Genomic DNA, 21,866 nt, shown 5'->3' on the forward strand with positions numbered 1-21,866 from the left:
CCCCCGCCAGACCGGGGTAACCACAAAAAAACAAAAACGTATGCACCTCTGACAGCAGTATGTTCTTTGTAAGCAGCAGGAATGTGTTCCCATTGCAATATATTCCTTTGCCATTTTTGTATTTCAAAGGATTTTTAAGATTGTAAAGCCCACAATAATTTTTTTTTTTTTTTTTAAATATACAGTTGCAAGAAAAAGTATGTGAACCTTTTGGAATAATATGGATTTCTGCACAAATTGGTCATAAAATGTGATCTGATCTTCATCTAAGTCACAACAATAGACAATCACAGTCTGCTTAAACTAACAACACACAAAGAATTCAATGTTACCATGTTTTTATTGAACACACCATGTGAACATTCACAGTGCAGGTGGAAAAAGTATGTGAACCCCTAGACTAATGACATCTCCAAGAGCTTATCGGAGTGAGGTGTCAGTCAACTAGAGTCCAATCAATAAGATAAGATTGGAGGTGTTGGTTACAGCTGCCCTGCCCTATAAAAAACACACACCAGTTCTGGGTTTGCTTTTCACAAGAGGCATTGCCTGATGTGAATGATGCCTCGCACAAAAGAGCTCTCAGAAGACCTATGATTAAGAATTGTTGACTTGCATAAAGCTGGAAAGGGTTATAAAAGTATCTCCAAAAGCCTTGCTGTTCATCAGTCCACGGTAAGACAAATTGTCTATAGATGGAGAAAGTTCAGCACTGTTACTACTCTCCCTAGGTGTGGCCGTCCTGTAAAGATGACTGTAAGAGCACAGCACAGACTGCTCAATGAGGTGAAGAAGAATCCTAGAGTGTCAGCTAAAGACTTACAAAAGTCTCTGGCATATGCTAACATCCCTTTTAGCGAATCTAGGATACGTAAAACACTAAACAAGAATGGATTTCATGGGAGGATACCACAGAGGAAGCCACTGCTGTCCAAAAAAAACATTGCTGCACGTTTACAGTTTGCACAAGAGCACCTGGATGTTCCACAGCAGTATTGGCAAAATATTCTGTGGACAGATAAAACCAAAGTTGAGTTGTTTGGAAGAAACACAAAACACTATATGTGGAGAAAAAGAGGCACAGCACACCAACATCAAAACCTTATCCCAACTGTGAAGTATGGTGGTGGGGGCACCATGGTTTGGGGCTGCTTTGCTGTGTCAGGGCCTGGACGGATTGCTATCATCGAAGGAAAAATTAATTCCCAAGTTTATCAAGACATTTTGCAGGAGAACTAAAGGCCATCTGTCCACCAGCTGAAGCTCAACATAAGATGGATGTTGCAACAGGACAACGACCCAAAGCATAGAAGTAAATCAACAACAGAATGTCTTAAACAGAAGAAAATACGCCTCCTAGAGTGGCCCAGTCAGAGTCCTGAACTCAACCCGATTGAGATGCTGTGGCATGACCTCAAGAAAGCGATTCACACCAGACATCCCAAGAATATTGCTGAACTGAAAAAGTTCTGTAAAGAGGAATGGTCAAGAATTACTCCTGACCGTTGTGCACGTCTGATCTGCAACTACAGGAAACGTTTGGTTGAAGTTATTGCTGCCAAAGGAGGTTCGACCAAGTATTAAATACAAGGGTTCACATACTTTTTCCATCTGCACTGTGAATGTTTACATGGTGTGTTCAATAAAAACATGGTAACATTGAATTCTTTGTGTGTTATTAGTTTAAGCAGACTGTGATTGTCTATTGTGACTGCGATGAAGATCAGATCACATTTTATGACCAATTTGTGCAGAAATACATATCATTCCAAAGGGTTCACATACTTTTTCTTCCAACTGTATATATATATATATATATATATATATATATATATACACTGCTCAAAAAAATAAAGGGAAGACTTAAACAACACAATGTAACTCCAAGTCAATCACACTTCTGTGAAATCAAACTGACCACTTAGGAAGCAACACTGAGTGACAATCAATTTCACATGCTGTTGTGCAAATGAGATAGACAACAGGTGGAAATTATAGGCAATTAGCAAGACACCCCCAATAAAGGAGTGGTTATGCAGGTGGTAACCACAGACCAGTTCTCAGTTCCTATGCTTCCTGGCTGATGTTTTGGTCACTTTTGAATGCTGGCGGTGCTTTCACTCTAGTGGTAGCATGAGACGGAGTCTACAACCCACACAAGTGGCTCAGGTAGTGCAGCTTATCCAGGATGGCACATCAATGCGAGCTGTGGCAAGAAGGTTTGCTGTGTCTGTCAGCGTAGTGTTCAGAGCATGGAGGCGCTACCAGGAGACAGGCCAGTACATCAGGAGACGTGGAGGCGGCCGTAGGAGGGCAACAACCCAGCAGCAGGACCGCTACCTCCGCCTTTGTGCAAGGAGGAACAGGAGGAGCACTGCCAGAGCCCTGCAAAATGACCTCCAGCAGGCCACAAATGTGCATGTGTCTGCTCAAACGGTCAGAAACAGACTCCATGAGGGTGATATGAGAGCCCGACGTCCACAGGTGGGGGTTGTGCTTACAGCCCAACACCGTGCAGGACGTTTGGCATTTGCCAGAGAACACCAAGATTGGCAAATTCGCCACTGGCGCCCTGTGCTCTTCACAGATGAAAGCAGGTTCACACTGAGCACATGTGACAGACGTGACAGAGTCTGGAGACGCCGTGGAGAACGCTCTGCTGCCTGCAACATCCTCCAGCATGACCGGTTTGGCATTGGGTCAGTAATGGTGTGGGGTGGCATTTCTTTGGAGGGCCGCACAGCCCTCCATGTGCTCGCCAGAGGTAGCCTGACTGCCATTAGGTACCGAGATGAGATCCTCAGACCCCTTGTGAGACCATATGCTGGTGCGGTTGGCCCTGGGTTCCTCCTAATGCAAGACAATGCTAGACCTCATGTGGCTGGAGTGTGTCAGCAGTTCCTGCAAGACAAAGGCATTGATGCTATGGACTGGCCCGCCCATTCCCCACACCTGAATCCAATTGAGCACATCTGGGACATCATGTCTCGCTCTATCCACCAACGTCACGTTGCACCACAGACTGTCCAGGAGTTGGCAGATGCTTCAGTCCAGGTCTGGGAGGAGATCCCTCAGGAGACCGTCCGCCACCTCATCAGGAGCATGCACAGGCGTTGTAGGGAGGGTCATACAGGCACGTGGAGGCCACACAACACTACTGAGCCTCATTTTGACTTGTTTTAAGGACATTACATCAAAGTTGGATCAGCCTGTAGTGTGTTTTTTCCACTTTAATTTTGAGTGTGACTCCAAATCCAGACCTCCATGGGTTAAAAAATTTGATTTCCATTTTTTATTTTTGTGTGATTTTGTTGTCAGCACATTCAACTATGTAAAGAACAAAGTATTTCAGAAGAATATTTAATTAATTCAGATCTAGGATGTGTAATTTTTGTGTTCCCTTTATTTTTTTGAGCAGTGTATATATATATATATATATATATATATATATAAACACATGACATGGCACAGCCTCAAGAAAATGTGCGTTTATTCAACCAAAATCGACGTTTCAGTCCGCACAATGGGACCTTTCTCAAGCAGTGACAAAAGTGAATGGTGCCAATTACAAATACAAACTCAGGTGATTATTTAATGAAAACTATTACTAATTGAATTTAGATTTAATGTGTTTGATTCATATTGTGTCTAAACATAAAACACATGATTGCTAGAATTAGAAAAGTTGCCGAATATGGAACTAAAACGAAGATGGAGAATACATCGTTATCTTCGTTTTGAGGAATATGACGAATACATTCGTCATATTTTCTAATTCTACCAAGCCAACCATAGTAAACCGGGTATAAGTTGAAATCGCAATGCGATTAATTCAAGTTATATTAATCGCATTGCGATTACAACTTAGCACTGCTATATTCCATATTAGGCTAGAATTAACGAATATGGAATTTAGCAGTGCTAAGTTGAAATCGCAATGCGATGACTTCAAGTTATATTAATCGAATTGCGATTTCAACTTACTGCTATATTCCATATTCGGCAATGCGATTAATATAACTTGAAGTCATCGCATTGCGATTTCAACTTATACCTGGTTTACTATGGTTGGCTTGGTAGAATTAACGAAGAATAGGAATATGATGAATGTATTCGTCATATTCCTCAAAACAAGATAACGAAGTATTCTCCATCTTCGATTTAGCTCCATATTCGTCAACTTTGCTAATTCTAGCAATCAAATAGGAAAGTTGACTATAGAGACAGCTGTGTTTAATTCGCTATGCGATTATATTACCTTAGCTTTTTTTTTAATAAATAGAATAATTATAATACTTGATAATTATTATAATTATTATATTTATTAAAAAAATATACACTGCTCAAAAAAATAAAGGGAACACAAAAATAACACATCCTAGATCTGAGTTAATTAAATATTCTTCTGAAATACTTTGTTCTTTACATAGTTGAATGTGCTGACAACAAAATCACACAAAAATTAAAAAATGGAAATCAAATTTTTCAACCCATGGAGGTCTGTATTTGGAGTCACACTCAAAATTAAAATGGAAAAACACACTACAGGCTGATTCAACTTTGATGTAATGTCCTTAAAACAAGTCAAAATGAGGCTCAGTAGTGTGTGTGGCCTCCACGTGCCTGTATGACCTCCCTACAACGCCTGTGCATGCTCCTGATGAGGTGGCGGACGGTCTCCTGAGGGATCTCCTCCCAGACCTGGACTAAAGCATCTGCCAACTCCTGGACAGTCTGTGGTGCAACGTGACTTTGGTGGATAGAGCGAGACATGATGTCCCAGATATGTACAATTGGATTCAGGTCTGGGGAACGGGCGGGCCAGTCCATAGCATCAATGCCTTCGTCTTGCAGGAACTGCTGACACACTCCAGCCACATGAGGTCTAGCATTGTCTTGCATTAGGAGGAACCCAGGGCCAACCGCACCAGCATATGGTCTCACAAGGGGTCTGAGGATCTCATCTCGGTACCTAATGGCAGTCAGGCTTCCTCTGGTGAGCACATGGAGGGCTGTGCGGCCCTCCAAAGAAATGCCACCCCATACCATTACTGACCCAATGCCAAACCGGTCATGCTGGAGGATGTTGCAGGCAGCAGAACGTTCTCCACGGCGTCTCCAGACTCTGTCACGTCTGTCACATGTGCTCAGTGTGAACCTGCTTTCATCTGTGAAGAGCCCAGGGGCGCCAGTGGCGAATTTGCCAATCTTGGTGTTCTCTGGCAAATGCCAAACGTCCTGCACGGTGTTGGGCTGTAAGCACAACCCCCACCTGTGGACGTCGGGCCCTCATATCACCCTCATGGAGTCTGTTTCTGACCGTTTGAGCAGACACATGCACATTTGTGGCCTGCTGGAGGTCATTTTGCAGGGCTCTGGCAGTGCTCCTCCTGTTCCTCCTTGCACAAAGGCGGAGGTAGCCTTCTTGCTGCTGGGTTGTTGCCCTCCTACGGCCTCCTCCACGTCTCCTGATGTACTGGCCTGTCTCCTGGTAGCGCCTCCATGCTCTGGACACTACGCTGACAGACACAGCAAACCTTCTTGCCACAGCTCGCATTGATGCGCCATCCTGGATAAGCTGCACTGCCTGAGCCACTTGTGTGGGTTGTAGACTTGGGTGTCTTGCTAATTGCCTATAATTTCCACCTGTTGTCTATCCCATTTGCACAACAGCATGTGAAATTGATTGTCACTCAGTGTTGCTTCCTAAATGGACAGTTTGATTTCACAGAAGTGTGATTGACTTGGAGTTACATTGTGTTGTTTAAGTGTTCCCTTTATTTTTTTGAGCAGTGTATATACAGTACAGACCAAAAGTTTGGACACACCTTCTCATTCAAAGAGTTTTCTTTATTTTCATGACTATGAAGGCATCAAAACTATGAATTAACACATGTGGAATTATAAGTAATAAGTGATAAGCAGGCACACTCTTAATTTGGGTACAAAATATAATTTATTTATGGTCTGTTATTCATGTAGTAGATAAAAAGAGTATAGATATAATTAGGTAGAGATAGGTGGTGTTGGAGTGATCACCAGTGGGTAAAAAGGTGATAGATGTCCTGGAGGAAGGTCTTAGGAAAAAAATTTGGATGTGTGTGTAGGATAGTGATGAAAAAACCCCAGGTATGGGTCTTATTTGAAATCCTTCAAAAAAGAAAATATATATATATTGTGTGCAAAATGTCTTGTTTAGGACAGATGATAATATAAGTGGGAAAACAATGGAGAAGGGATAAGAACTTGGAAAAAATAGTCCTTCATAAAGGTGTGGAAAAAATAATTAATTAATTAAAATAGAAATAAAAATAAAAGTAATGATAATAAAAATAGTCTTTCATAAAAATATGGATGATAGAACTGTAAGTCTTGCAGTCTTTTATGAAGTAACCACTGTGTGGCAGATAAAATCGATTAGTATCAAAGATCTTGTAGTGAGGATATTGTCCTGTATTGCCCCTTTGTATGACTAGTACATGGGGTATCAGGTAAATAGCAATTTTGCAGAGTACAGCGCAACAGAGGATGGTGCGTCTATACAAGTATTACATGTAGGTAATAGTTGTTATTGGTTATAATCCATATATTGTTCTGTAAAAGGCAGAGGTGTTCTGTGCCTGAGTGCGGCGTCCCGCACTGTCTCTGGCTACAGAGATCACTTACCCTTCTTGACGCTTGTGGCTTGTATCCTTCTGGTCCTCTGGTAGTGGTTCCTGGTAGTTGGCTGTTGTGATCCGATCCTGCTCTCCGGAGTCAGCGGCGTAGCCTCGTGTTGCCTAGGACGCCGGGGGGCGTGGTTCGCGCGTCTGAGGAGTGACGTGTGTGGTCACGTGATCGCGGACTCTTGTTAGGCTTGCTCGCAATGCTTCTCCTGCTCTGTAGAGAGTGGTGGATAATCCAATAAGCCAATGATCCTCTTAAACGCGTTTCGGGAGTTTATCCCTTCATCAGTAAGTGGAGGATTCTAGAGGATGCTGTGGTTTTATAGGGCGGTGTCAATCAATTAGTTAGTCAATCAATTAAACCTAACGAGGAGGTTGGTGTGTTCAATGGGTTGTTTTATTTCAATTCTCTCTGGCCAATTCAGTTGTGGCCTAATTAAAATATGCAGGTTATCAAGAAGATCGATAGATGGATAGGAGTATATAGTAAAGATTATACAACTCAACATGTTTTGTGTAATTATCTAGATGATGTTGATCAGTCCTATAATAAAGTTATTATTTATACAAATTGGTGAATCTGACCAATTTTTATGGTTTGAATTTTTTATTTATTATTTTCAAGGAGGAACCCTCATATAGCCTCTATATTTATTGCCTATTTGATAATATATAGGAATAGTGGTGCTGAGTATAGTTTAGCAATGTGGATTGCTTTTTGAACAGATATTTGGTATGGTGAACTTGTTACTTTTAGGGAGTAAGGTATATTATACTTGTTACTTTTTTTGGTAGGTGTTGCCTCTCAATATGAGGCCTGTGGTAATCCTGATGTGCTCCAGCCCTAGATACATGTGGGAGATATGCCCGGGACATCACTGGTCCGTAGTATAAAAGACCCAGCGAACATCTGGCTCCATCATTCCCACATGTACCAAAGGAGATGGGCCACCATGGTATGACCTTTAGTGTAGTCTTTAAGGTGTAGGGAGCTTGTTAGTCTTAGGGGGTACACTCATGTTATAATTTTTGTAATTTTTGTTTCTTTATTTTCTAATTGTGAGTGTTGTATCATTATAGAGAGCCTGTAGTAGTGCTAATGTGATTCAACTGTTGTCACTGGTCCGCAGTGTAGAAGAGCCAGCAGATATTTGTGTCTGTTACTCTTGCATGTATCCAAAGAAGAAGGCGATATAGTCCAGGCAGTGAGATTTATTAGTTATGGACTCAGAAGTCTTGATATAATTTAGTTACTGGCATCTTTTTGGTATACAATGGGAGATATCCATTGTAAGGGAGATATCAATTGTATCACTGGTCCGTGATATGGAAGACCCAGTGAATACACAGGTTAATCATCCCTGTATACAGTATATCCAAGGAAGGGGGATAAAGAGATAGGAACAGGGAAAAAATATGTTTGTGTGGATGGGTACATAGGGGTATCTTGGATATAGTAGTGATATCTATATGTTGACAGCCCTAAGTTTGGGGTATGTCAGACACTGAGCATATTTTCAAGTGTGGTAGGGGGCTCATCACATCTCGAATTGCGGGGCCTAGTTGATGTGTTGATCTGTTTTACATTTATCTAGTTGTCTTTTGTGTTTTCTTGATGGCCTAGTTGTTGTCTGAGTCTTTTTATTTGGTATTTACTTGTCTCGTGTATTTTGGAGTAGTGGATATCTATGTGTATGGGTAACCGGAATGGTATTGTGGTTAGTGAGGGGCAGCCGCTCGCCAAGGGGCAACCGGAAGGAATGAAATAACCATTCCGGTTACTCATCGGGGAGCGGCAACCCCCCCATCAAAGGAACCCAAAAATCTCAATTTCTGCATTTAATCCATTTGGTAGAACAGAGTTGAATTCAAAAATTCTTCTGGACTCAACTCTGGACATTTTTTGTATGAAATTGCCCCCTCTCCAATCTTTCTTTACCTTTTCCAATGCTGTGTATTTCAGTCCGGATGGGTCCTTATTGTGAATGATTCTGAAATGGTTTGATACTGTGTGTTTGTCATAACCTTTCCTTATATTTGCTATATGTTCTGATACACGTTTTTGAAGTGTCCTTTTGGTGCGGCCTATATATAGTTTTTGGCATGGGCATTCTAGGGCGTATATCACTTCTGTTGAGCTACATGTTAGGAATTCTTTGATTTCTTGTTTATGAGAGTTAATTTTGGATGTGACGCAGGTGGTTTTCTTTGGAAATGATGTTGTTCGGCAATTGTTGCATTTTCCGCATCTAAAAAAACCGGTGATGTCTGCCCATTTTTGGATTGTTGTTGTGTGTTCTTTGTTGTATTTGATGGTGGGTGCAATTTTTAGGCCTAGATTTGGGGCTTTGGTAAAGGTGATTAACGGAGTGTCGTTGATGATGGTCCCTATTATTTTGTCCTGTTTTATATGATACCAATGGCTATTAATAATTTTTTAGATTTTTTTGTACTGTGGGTTATATGGTATTATAATCCTGGGTGTGGCATCTCCTTCTTCTAATTTTTTAGTTAACTTATTGAAGAAAGTTGTCCTTTCCATTTTTTTGACTTTATTTAGTGATGTATTTAATAGTTCAATGGGGTATTTTTTATCCATAAATTGTGTTTTCATCTTTTCAGCTTCTTTGTCGAAATCAGATTCTGTTGTACAGTTTCTCTTAACTCTGCGAAATTGTCCTTGTGGGATATTAGTGAGCCATGATGGTAAGTGACAACTGTCGTATTGGATAAAGCTATTTTTGGATGTTGGTTTATGATAAGTGGTACATATGAGTTTGTCCTTTTCTATTGTTATTTGTAGATCTAAGAATTCTATTTTCGATGTACTGATGGATGAAGTGAATTTTAAGCCGTATGGGTTTGTATTGATAGTGGTTAGAAATATGCCTAGGTTGTCCTTACTGTCTTGCCAGATGAATATGATGTCGTCAATATATCTTTGCCAGAGCACCAGATCCGACCCCAATCTGGGCGCTATGGTTTCGTCCTCCCACTGCGCCATGAATAAATTTGCGTAACTGGGGGCGAATCTGGTGCCCATGGCCGTTCCTTGGGTCTGTATGTAAAAATCTGAGTTCCAGTAAAAGTAATTATGGTTGAGTATGAATTCTATGCCTCCTATTATATAGTCTATCTGTTCCGGTGGTAATGTGGCTTCTTTAGTTAGTTGTTTTTTAACTGCTTCTGTACCCTGTTGATGATTGATGCAGGTGTAGAGAGATTGCACATCTAATGTTCCTATATGCCAGTGTGTTTCAAATTTTAAATTCTCAATTATTTTAATGATTTGTGTCGTGTCTTTAACGTATGAATGGATGATTTTTTACTCTTGGTTGTAGTAGTGTATCAATGTATTGTGATAAGTTACTGGTTAATGATTGTATACCGGAAATGATGGGACGGCCGGGTGGGTTGTTTTTGTTCTTGTGAATTTTCGGGAGGCAGTATAGTGCTGGCAATCTTTGAGGCGTGTTTATTATAAAGGTGTATTCTGTTTCGGATATGATACCATTTTCTTTCCCTTTTTCACAGTATTGTATTAGTTCTTGATAATATTGTTCCGTTGGGTTGTTCTTAAGTTTTTTGTATGTGTTGGTATCCGCTAGTTGTCTCATGCACTCGTTGTTATAGTCAGAGACACTTTGGATGACGATCGCTCCTCCCTTATCTGCCGGGTGTATTATTATATCTTTATCCTTCTGTAGTTGTTTTATAGCCTCTGTTTCCTTTCTAGATAGGTTATTCCATTTCCTTGGTTGTTCTTTCATCTTTCGTATGTCTCTTTCTACGCATTGTTTAAATGCTGCGATTTCTTGTCCTATTTCTTGTCGCGGGTATTTTTTGGAGCAAGCCTAACAAGAGTCCGCGATCACGTGACCACACACGTCACTCCTCAGACGTGCGAACCACGCCCCCCCGGCGTCCTAGGCAACACGAGGCTACGCCGCTGACTCCGGAGAGCAGGATCGGATCACAACAGCCAACTACCAGGAACCACTACCAGAGGACCAGAAGGATACAAGCCACAAGCGTCAAGAAGGGTAAGTGATCTCTGTAGCCAGAGACAGTGCGGGACGCCGCACTCAGGCACAGAACACCTCTGCCTTTTACAGAACAATATATGGATTATAACCAATAACAACTATTACCTACATGTAATACTTGTATAGACGCACCATCCTCTGTTGCGCTGTACTCTGCAAAATTGCTATTTACCTGATACCCCATGTACTAGTCATACAAAGGGGCAATACAGGACAATATCCTCACTACAAGATCTTTGATACTAATCGATTTTATCTGCCACACAGTGGTTACTTCATAAAAGACTGCAAGACTTACAGTTCTATCATCCATATTTTTATGAAAGACTATTTTTATTATCATTACTTTTATTTTTATTTCTATTTTAATTAATTATTTTTTCCACACTTTTATGAAGGACTATTTTTTCCAAGTTCTTATCCCTTCTCCATTGTTTTCCCACTTATATTATCATCTGTCCTAAACAAGACATTTTGCACACAATATATATATATTTTCTTTTTTGAAGGATTTCAAATAAGACCAATACCTGGGGTTTTTTCATCACTATCCTACACACACATCCAAATTTTTTTCCTAGGACCTTCCTCCAGGACATCTACCACCTTTTTACCCACTGGTGATCACTCCAACACCCCCTATCTCTACCTAATTATATCTATACTCTTTTTATCTACTACATGAATAACAGACCATAAATAAATTATATTTTGTACCCAAATTAAGAGTGTGCCTGCTTATCACTTATTACTTGTTATTTTATGCTTCTGACTGGGTGAGTCAGACTAAGCAGTCTTGCACCTCTACCATTTACCTGAGCAGTAGAGCCGTCTACTCCACTTTTTTCACATGTGGAATTATATACATAACAAACACGTGTGAAACAACTGAAAATATGTCATATTCTAGGTTCTTCAAAGTAGCCACCTTTTGCTTTGATTACTGCTTTGCACACTCTTGGCATTCTTTTGATGAGCTTCAAGAGGTAGTCCCCTGAAATGGTCTTCCAACAGTCTTGAAGGAGTTCCCAGAGATGCTTAGCACTTGTTGGCCCTTTTGCCTTCACTCTGCGGTCCAGCTCACCCCAAACCATCTCGATTGGGTTCAGGTCCGGTGACTGTGGAGGCCAGGTCATCTGGCGCAGCACCCCATCACTCTCCTTCATGGTAAAATAGCCCTTACTTTCAAAGTTTTCCCAATTTTTCGGCCGACTGACTGACCTTCATTTCTTAAAGTAATGATGGCCACTCGTTTTTCTTTACTTAGCTGCTTTTTTCTTGCCATAATACAAATTCTAACAGTCTATTTAGTAGGACTATCAGCTGTGTATCCACCTGACTTCTCCTCAACGCAACTGATGGTCCCAACCCCATTTATAAGGCAAGAAATCCCACTTATTAAACCTGACAGGGCACATGTCACGACCATGGTCATGGTCGTGACTCCTGTATCCGCATGCTGTTGCCTGCGGTCTGGTTTGGTTGTTCAACCACAGGTGAGGTCCGCTAGTATGTTGCCTCACTTGTGGTTGCCGCTGGCAACATGTAGTTATTTCGCAGTTTAGCAGCCTGAGCTGGGGCTGGGCAGCTAGCTGCAATGTGCATGCGGTTGCACCTGGCAACCTATCTTTGTTAGGTGTGTCTTTTGTATGTCTGGTGTGCACAGGGTTTTAGTTATGTGTGCACTTTCTCCTTTAAGTGGCTGTCTTCCCTTCCCTGGTGTGAGAAGGGTTAATTCCCTTCTGTGTGTGTGAACACTGGGTGTGTCTGTGTGGGTGTGGCTATTTGGGCCTATATAGCCTCTGCTGAGAGCAGTAGTCAGGGGGGTACTCCAGCCATGGTCTGCTGGAGTCGTCCTCCTACTTTATACCATCTGCCAGTGAGGGCCACCCTTGTGGTCATAAATGTTGTTATGTGATGTTAAGTTTATGTTTATGTGGTGTCTGCTATTATTGCAGCTATGGTTCTGGCTTCCTGTTTTTGTAATGTGAGCTGTGTCCTTTTATGTCTGTGTGTGGACTTCAGCACTTGTGTCCAGGGATCCAGTCAGTGTGTCTGTGGCAGATAGGGGTGGAAGTCTTTCACTCTCCTGCCATATCCATAGTCTGTTTATGTTTATATCCCCTTGCAGCTCAGCCAATGTAGACTCCTGTTTCTCCGCATCCAGGAGGAACAGGTGGTCTACCCAGCTCCTAGTTCAGGGATCGGCGGAGGTTGAGTAGGGATCCGAGGTTCCTGAGCATGAGCCCTCCTACCTTCAAGGTCGGCTCATGCAGCTAGGAGTCAGGGTCAGATTAGGGATGCGTTAGGAGGTGACCTGCTCCCTTATTCTGTTGTCCTGGCCGAGCAGCGACTAAAATCTCGTGGCATCGCACGGCTGAGGGTTTTCCCCATCCTCAGCCGTGACAGTATGACCACAATGACTCCTCACGTGGCAAGACCTTCGGAAGAGGGTGCAGCATGCTTCGCCATACGTTTGTGGGGTGCATGCGTGTTCTCCGGAGGGAGAGCGTTTTGGGGGTTTCGCCGCTGACGGCGCGGTGAGTGGCTTTTCCCCGCCATTCCTTCACCGTTGTCTGTCTTGCCGTCCCCTTACCTTTATTTTTGCACTGTTTGTTTGGTGTGCGGTTGCACACCTTCGGAAAAGGGTGCAGCATGCATCCGCATATGTTTGTGGAGTGCATGCGCATTCTCTGGAGGGAGAGTGTTTCGGGGATCACCGTTTACGGCGCGGTTGGTGGCTTATTCCCCGCCACCTTACCTTCCGTGTCCGTGTCGGTGATCCCTCGTCCCTCTCTATGTTCCTATCTCTGGTCGTCTGCTGGCAGCATTCCGTTAGTGTTCCGGCGGCGTGCTGGTTAGGAGTGTCTGGTGGCAGCGACTGGAGTAGGGACGTGAGTGGAGAGTGGACGCAGTGTTAGTGCGCTCTCCCCGGGCTGTTTCTTTGCTGGTCTCCGATTCCTGTGTGTTGCTCCGGAGCCTGGCAGTCGGCTCCTGGTTCCTGTGTGTTGGTCCAGGGGCCGGCAGCAGTCCTGAGGAGACGCGCATATTATGACACTGATTCCCCTTCTCCTATACCCTTGTATGGGTCCCTCTCTGGTTTTCCCTTTTTTTTTTGGTGGGGGGGCTTTGAGGGGTGAGAGTGTCACGACCATGGTCATGGTCGTGACTCCTGTATCCGCATGCTGTTGCGGTACCCTTTTACATTAAGGAGAGCTCCTGATGCACTAAGGGGAGCCACAATTCTGCGAAATACATGATTGTGCATGGCAAGCTACACAATGCTACTATGGATTTCTGGGAAAGATATGCAAATTAGCTTCCATAAGCCGATGGCAGAAGATGTTAATTTGCATATCATCATTCTAGAAACCAAAAATAATGGATTGCTGTCTACATTCGTAATAACAAGTACGTTTTGAGTGCGAGTGAAAACTAGAGGGAGACCATATGAGACAGAGAAAACTATTGCTGCAACAAAGAGAGGTACTCAATCCAATTTATCTATCTTTAAACGGATACCCTTTTACATTAAGGAGAGTTCCTGATGCACCAAGGAGAGCCCCAATTCTGCAAAATACATGATTGTGCATGGCAAGCTACACAATGCTACTATGGATTTCTGGGAAAGATATGCAAATTAGCTTCCATAAGCCTATGGCAGAAGATGTTAATTTGAATATCATCATTCTAGAAACCAAAAATAATGGATTGCTGTCTACATTCGTAATAACAAGTACGTTTTGAGTGAGAGTGAAAACTAGAGGGAGACCATATGAGACAGAGAAAACTATTGCTGCAACAAAGAGAGGTACTCAATCCAATTTATCTATCTTTAAACGGGTACCCTTTTACATTAAGGAGAGCTCCTGATGCACCTAGGGGAGCCCCAATTCTGCGAAATGCATGACTGTGCATGGCAAGCTACACAATGCTACTATGGATTTCTGGGAAAGATATGCAAATTAGCTTCCATAAGCCTATGGCAGAAGGTGTTAATTTGCATATCATCATTCTAGAAACCAAAATTAATGGATTGTTGCCTACATTAGTAATAACAAGTATGTTTTAAATGAAAGCAAGAGCATATGAGACAGAGAAAACTATTGCTGCAACAAAGAGAGTTACTCAATCCAATTTATCTATCTTTAAACAGGTACCCTTTTACATTAAGGAGAGCTCCTGATGCACCAAGGGAGCCCCAATTCTGCGAAATACATGATTGTGCATAGCAAGCTACACAATGCTACTAAGGATTTCTGGGAAAGATATGCAAATTAGCTTACATAAGCCTATGGCAGAAGTTGCTAATTTGCATATAATCATTCTAGAAACCAAATATAATGGATTATTGTCTACATTCGTAATAACAAGTATGCTTTGAGTGAAAATAAAAACTAGAGAGAGACCATATGAGAGAGAGAAAACTATTGCTGCAACAAAGAGAGTTACTCAATCCAATTTATTTATCTCTAAACAGGTACCCTTTTACATTAAGAAGAGCTCCTGATGCAACAAGTGGAGCACCAATTGGAGCCCCAATTCTGCAAAATACATGATTGTGCATGGCAAGCTACACAATGCTACTATGGATTTCTGGGAAAGATATGCAAATTAGCTTCCATAAGCCTATGGCAGAAGATGTTAATTTGCATATCATCATTCTAGAAACCAAAAATAATGGATTGTTGTCTACATTCGTACTAACAAGAATGTTTTGAGTGAGAGTGAAAACTAGAGGGAGACAATATGACACAGAGAAAACTATTGCTGCAACAAAGAAAGTTACTCAATCCAATTTATCATCTTTAAACGGGTACCCTTTTACATTAAGGAGAGCTCCTGATGCACCAAGGGGAGCCCTAATTCAGCGAAATACATGATTGTGCATGGCAAGCTACACAATGCTACTATGGATTTCTGGGAAAGATATGCAAATTAGCTTCCATATGCCTATGGCAGAAGATGTTAATTTGCGTATCATCATTCTAGAAACAAAAAATAATGGATTGTTGTCTACATTCGTACTAACAAGTATGTTTTGAGTGAGAGTGAAAACTAGAGGGAGACAATATGAAACAAAGAAAACTATTGCTGCAACAAAGAGAGTTACTCAATCCAATTTATCTATCTTTAAACAGGTACCCTTTTACATTAAGGAGAGCTCCTGATGCACCAAGGGGAGCCCTAATTCTGAGAAATACATGATTGTGCATGACAAGCTACACAATGCTACTATGGATTTCTGGGAAAGATATGCAAATTAGCTTCCATAAGCCTATGGCAGAAGATGTTAATTTGCATATCATCATTCTAGAAACCAAAAATAATGGATTGTTGTCTACATTCGTACTAACAAGTATGTTTTGAGTGAGAGTGAGAACTAGAGGGAGACAATATGACACAGAGAAAACTATTGCTACAACAAAGAAAGATACTCAATCCAATTTATCCATCTTTAAACGGGTACCCTTTTACATTAAGGAGAGCTCCTGATGCACCAAGGGGAGCCCTAATTCTGCGAAATACATGATTGTGCATGGCAAGCTACACAATGCTACTATGGATTTCTGGGAAAGATATGCAAATTAGCTTCCATAAGCCTATGGCAGAAGATGTTAATTTGCATATCATCACTCTAGAAACCAAAAATAATGGATTGTTGTCTACATTCGTACTAACAAGTATGTTTTGAGTGAGAGTGAAAACTAGAGGGAGACATTATGACACAGAGAAAACTATTGCTGCAACAAAGAAAGTTACTCAATCCAATTTATCCATCTTTAAACGGGTACCCTTTTACATTAAGGAGAGCTCCTGATGCACCAAGGGGAGCCCTAATTCTGCGAAATACATGATTGTGCATGGCAAGCTACACAATGCTACTATGGATTTCTGGGAAAGATATGCAAATTAGCTTCCAAAAGCCTATGGAAGAAGATGTTAATTTGCATATCATCATTCTAGAAGCCAAAAATAATGGATAGTTGTCTACATTCATAATAACAAGTATGTTTTGAGTTAGAGTGAAAACTAGAGGGAGACCATATGAAACAGAGGAAACTATTGCTGCAACAAAGAGAGTTACTCAATCCAATTGATCTATCTTTAAACGGGTACCCTTTTACATTAAGGAGAGCTCCTGATGCACCAAGGGGAGCCACAATTCAGCGAAATACATGATTGTACATGGCAAGCTACACAATGCTAATATGGATTTCTGGGAAAGATATGCAAATTAGCTTCCACATGCCTATGGCAGATGTTAATTTGCATATCATCATTTTAGAAACCAAAAATAATGGATTGTTGCCTACATTAGCAATAACAAGTATGTTTTAAATGAAAGCAAGAGCATATGAGACAGAGAAAACTATTGCTGCAACAAAGAGAGATACTCAATCCAATTTATCTATCTTTAAACGGGTACCCTTTTACATTAAGGAGAGCTCCTGATGCACCAAGGGGAGCCCTAATTCTGCAAAATACATGATTGTGCATGGCAAGCTACACAATGCTACTATGGATTTCTGGGAAAGATATGCAAATTGGCTTCCATAAGCCTATGGCAGAAGATGTTAATTTGCATATCATCATTCTAGAAACCAAAAATAATGGATTGTTGTCTACATTCGAAATTACAAGTATGTTTTGAGTGAGAGTGAAAACTAGAGGGAGGGTTTCAACATAACTTTATTAACAAGAAAAAACAAATACAAAAAGGTGAAACCAATTTTTGTAAAATAATAAATAAAGAAAGCACATAATATATAGTTTTTGAAAGAAATTTTTTTTTTGTAAAATAATAAATAAGGAAAACACATAATATATAGTTTTTGAAAGAAAAACACACATAATATAACTTTTCAAATAAAAATAATTACCATCACATCACTAATATCGTTTATCAATTTTTATAATTCAAAACTCAAAGTTAGTCATCTAACACTAACACAAAAATTAATCATTGTTATCTTGGTGAAACTGGAAAACTTCTGCCCTTCTTTAACATACATATGACAAGAGCATCATACATAGAGCTCAATTCGTCCATTGAAACATCTAATCTTTCATCAAAAGCTTTTACCAACCAGTTACCTGGCTCATAAATCCTCAAAAACTCCTCTGGATTAGTTTCATAAGAATATGCAACAAGATTAAGCGCATGCCTTAGATCATCTCCTGGATACCGCTCATGTAATATTGAATACCATTTTTCTTCCTCATTCTTTTCCCTCTCCTTTCTATTTTTCTTTTCATCCTCTGAAGCTGACAACTCTAATCCCAAACTTGCTTCTAATTTCTTCTTTTTTATTTTCCCTTTCTCAAATTCCTGGGATCCCTTTCCTCCATCAGACTCCTTAATTTTCTTACTCTCAACCTTTTCTGTTTTTCCCTCTCTCCTTTTGGGACAAGCACCCTGGGTTTTCTTTTCTCCCTCAGACTCCTTAACTTCCTCTCTTTTCTCTTCCTTCTTTTCTGTCCCTTTACTCTCCTTATCAACCTCCCTATCACCTCCCTCCTCCTTCTTCTGGGGACAGGAGGCAGAAAGGTGACCCACATTACCACCCTTATAACATTTCCTCTCTTCTTTACATGTTTCAACACCGTGACCAATACATTGACATTTAACACACCATTGATTAGTACAATCCCTTTTTTCGTGACCATACTGTCTACAATTTCGGCAAAAAACAGACATACCATCAAAAAATAAATCGCCGTTTACTTTACCAATTTTAAATCGTCTTGGTGGAAAAACAATTTCCCCTCCCTCCTTCTCAAAAAAAGTAACGAAAAACTTCCATTTCATAGTCCATATCCCATAATTATTATATACTTTACCTACTGATGTCACTTTATTGCAATACTTTACTAAGAAAGTCAAAATGTCCTCTTCCAGAACATAAGGACTGTACATAAGGACAGTTACCAGTCTCTGTCTTGGAAAATGCGGCATTACCACCACACCTTCCAGAATAGGATCTAGTCCACACCTCTCCAGCCGTTTAAGTACTTCCGAACATATCTCCTCCGAAATAAAGACCACATCATATAGTCCACGTTTATGGAACTCCAACATGGCCAACACGAATTCCTTCCGGATGTCAATCAGTCCCAGCAAAATATCTTCCACTAGGAAGGAAAGTCCCCTCTCCCTCTTCCGTGGATCTTGCAACAGGAACCGAACTCCATTCCTCATCCTCTGATACGCAGGCACCTCTCCAGACTCATGGCCTCCTGGGTCAGGAAGTCCTCCTCCATCAAGATTCTGGATCTCCATCACCAAATATTCACCACGAAACACCAACTCTGGAACCAGCTCAGTGCCCTTCACCTACCACCGGAGTAGTAGGCAGGTATGGTGATCGCCTCTCGTTGCCTGGGGACTAAGCCTACTGCCCTATAGCAGCAAAGGTTAAGGCCCTGGCTATAAACCAGAGCCCGCTCTTAAGGCCGAGCAGTTGGGTACCCCAGGCACCTTCTGACCAAGACCCAGTGTATCCCTACACCTGATCCTAGCCAAAAGGCCGAGAAGCGATCCCTGGGTTACAGCAACAGCATATGAGACAGGGAAAACTATTGCTGCAACAAAGAGCGTTACTCAATCCAATTTATCTATCTTTAAACGGGTACCCTTTTACATTAAAGAGAGCTCCTGATGCACCAAGGGGAGCCCCAATTCTGCAAAATACATGATCGTGCATGGCAAGCTACACAATGCTACTATGGATTTCTGGGAAAGATATGCAAATTAGCTTCCATAAGCCTATGGCAGAAGATGTTAATTTGCATATCATCATTCTAGAAACCAAAAATAATGGATTGTTGCCTACATTAGTAATAACAAGTATGTTTTAAATGAAAGCAAGAGCATATGAGACCGAGAAAACTATTGCTGCAACAAAGAGAGTTACTCAATCCAATTTATCTATCTTTAAACGGGTACCCTTTTACATTAATGAGAGCTCCTGATGCACCAAGGGGAGCCTTAATTCTGCGAAATAATGATTGTGCATGGCAAGCTACACAATGCTACTATGGATTTCTGAGAAAGATATGCAAATTAGCTTCCATAAGCCTATGGCAGAAGATGTTAATTTGCATATCATCATTCTAGAAACCAAAAATAATGGATTGCTGTCTACATTCATAATAACAAGTACGTTTTGAGTGAAAGTAAAAACTAGAGGGAGACCATATGAGACTGAGAATACTATTGCTGCAACAAAGAGAGTTACTCAATCTAATTTATCTATCTTTAAACGGGTACCCTTTTACATTAAGGAGAGCTCCTGATGCACCTAGAGGAGCCACAATTCTGCAAAATACATGATTGTGCATGGCAAGCTACACAATGCTACTATGGATTTCTGGGAAAGATATGCAAATTAGCTTCCATAAGCCTATGGCAGAAGATGTTAATTTGCATATCATCATTCTAGAAACCAAAAATAATGGATTGCTATCTACAATTATAACAACAAGTACGTTTTGAGTGAGAGTGAAAACTAGAGGGGAGACCATATGACACAGAGAAAACTATTGCTGCAACAAAGAGCATTACTCAATCCAATTTATCTATCTTTAAACGGGTACCCTTTTACATTAAGGAGAGCTCCTGATGCACCAAGGTGAGCCCCAATTCTGCGATATTAATGCTTGTGCATGGCAAGCTACACAATGCTACTAGGGATTTCTGGTAAAGATATGCAAATTAGCTTCCATAAGCCTATGGCAGAAGATGCTAATTTGCATATCATCATTCTACAAACCAAAAATAATGGATTGTTGATTATATTAACAAGTATGTTTTGAGTGACAGCGAGAGCATATAAGACAGAGAAAACTATTGTTGCAACAAAAAGAGATTCTCCATCCAATATATCTATCTTTAAATGGGTACCCTTTTACATTAAGGAGAGCTCCTGATGCACCAAGGTGAGCCCCAATTCTGCGATATACATGCTTGTGCATGGCAAGCTACACAATGCTACTAGGGATTTCTGGGAAAGATATGCAAATTAGCTTCCATAAGCCTATGGCAGATGATGCTAATTTGCATATCATCATTCTACAAACCAAAAATAATGGATATTTGATTATATTAATAAATATGTTTTGAGTGACAGCGAGAGCATATGAAACAGAGAAAACTATTGTTGCAAAACAAAGAGAATTTCTCAATCCAATATATCTATCTTTAAATGGGTACCCTTTTACATTAAGGAGAGCTCCTGATGCACCAATGTGAGCCCCAATTCTGCGAAATACATGCTTGTGCATGGCAAGCTACACAATGCTACTAGGGATTTTTGGGAAAGATATGCAAATTAGCTTTCATAAGCCTATGGCAGAAGATGCTAATTTGCATATCATCATTCTACAAACCAAAAATAATGGATTGTTGATTATATTAATATTAACAAGTATGTTTTGAGTGACAGCGAGAGCATATGAGACAAATATAACTATTGTTGCAACAAAAAGAGATTCTCCATCTAATATATCTATCTTTAAACGGGTACCCTTTTACATTAAGGAAAGCTCCTGATGCACCAAGGTGAGCCCCAATTCTGCGATATTCATGCTTGTGCATGGCAAGCTACACAATGCTACTAGGGATTTCTGGGAAAGATATGCAAATTAGCTTCCATAAGCCTATGGCAGAAGATGCTAATTTGCATATCATCATTCTACAAACCAAAAATAATGGATTGTTGATTATATTAATAAGTATGTTTTGAGTGACAGCGAGAGCATATGAAACAGAGAAAACTATTGTTGCAACAAAGAGATATTCTCAATCCAATATATCTATCTTTAAATGGGAACCCTTTTAAATTAAGGAGAGCTCCTGATGCACCAAGGTGAGCCCCAAGTCTGCGAAATACATGCTTGTGCATGACAAGCTACACAATGCTACTAGGGATTTCTGGTAAAGATATGCAAATTAGCTTCCATAAGCCTATGGCAGAAGATGCTAATTTGCATATCATCATTCCACAAACCAAAAATAATGGATTGTTGATTATAATAATACTAACAAGTATGTTTTGAGTGACAGCGAGAGCATATGAGACAGAGAAAACTATTGTTGCAACAAAGAGAGATTCTCCATCCAATATATCTATCTTTAAACGGGTACCCTTTT

This window comes from Bufo bufo, chromosome 3 (assembly GCF_905171765.1).
Source record: "Bufo bufo chromosome 3, aBufBuf1.1, whole genome shotgun sequence".
Taxonomy (NCBI): Eukaryota; Metazoa; Chordata; class Amphibia; order Anura; family Bufonidae; genus Bufo; species Bufo bufo.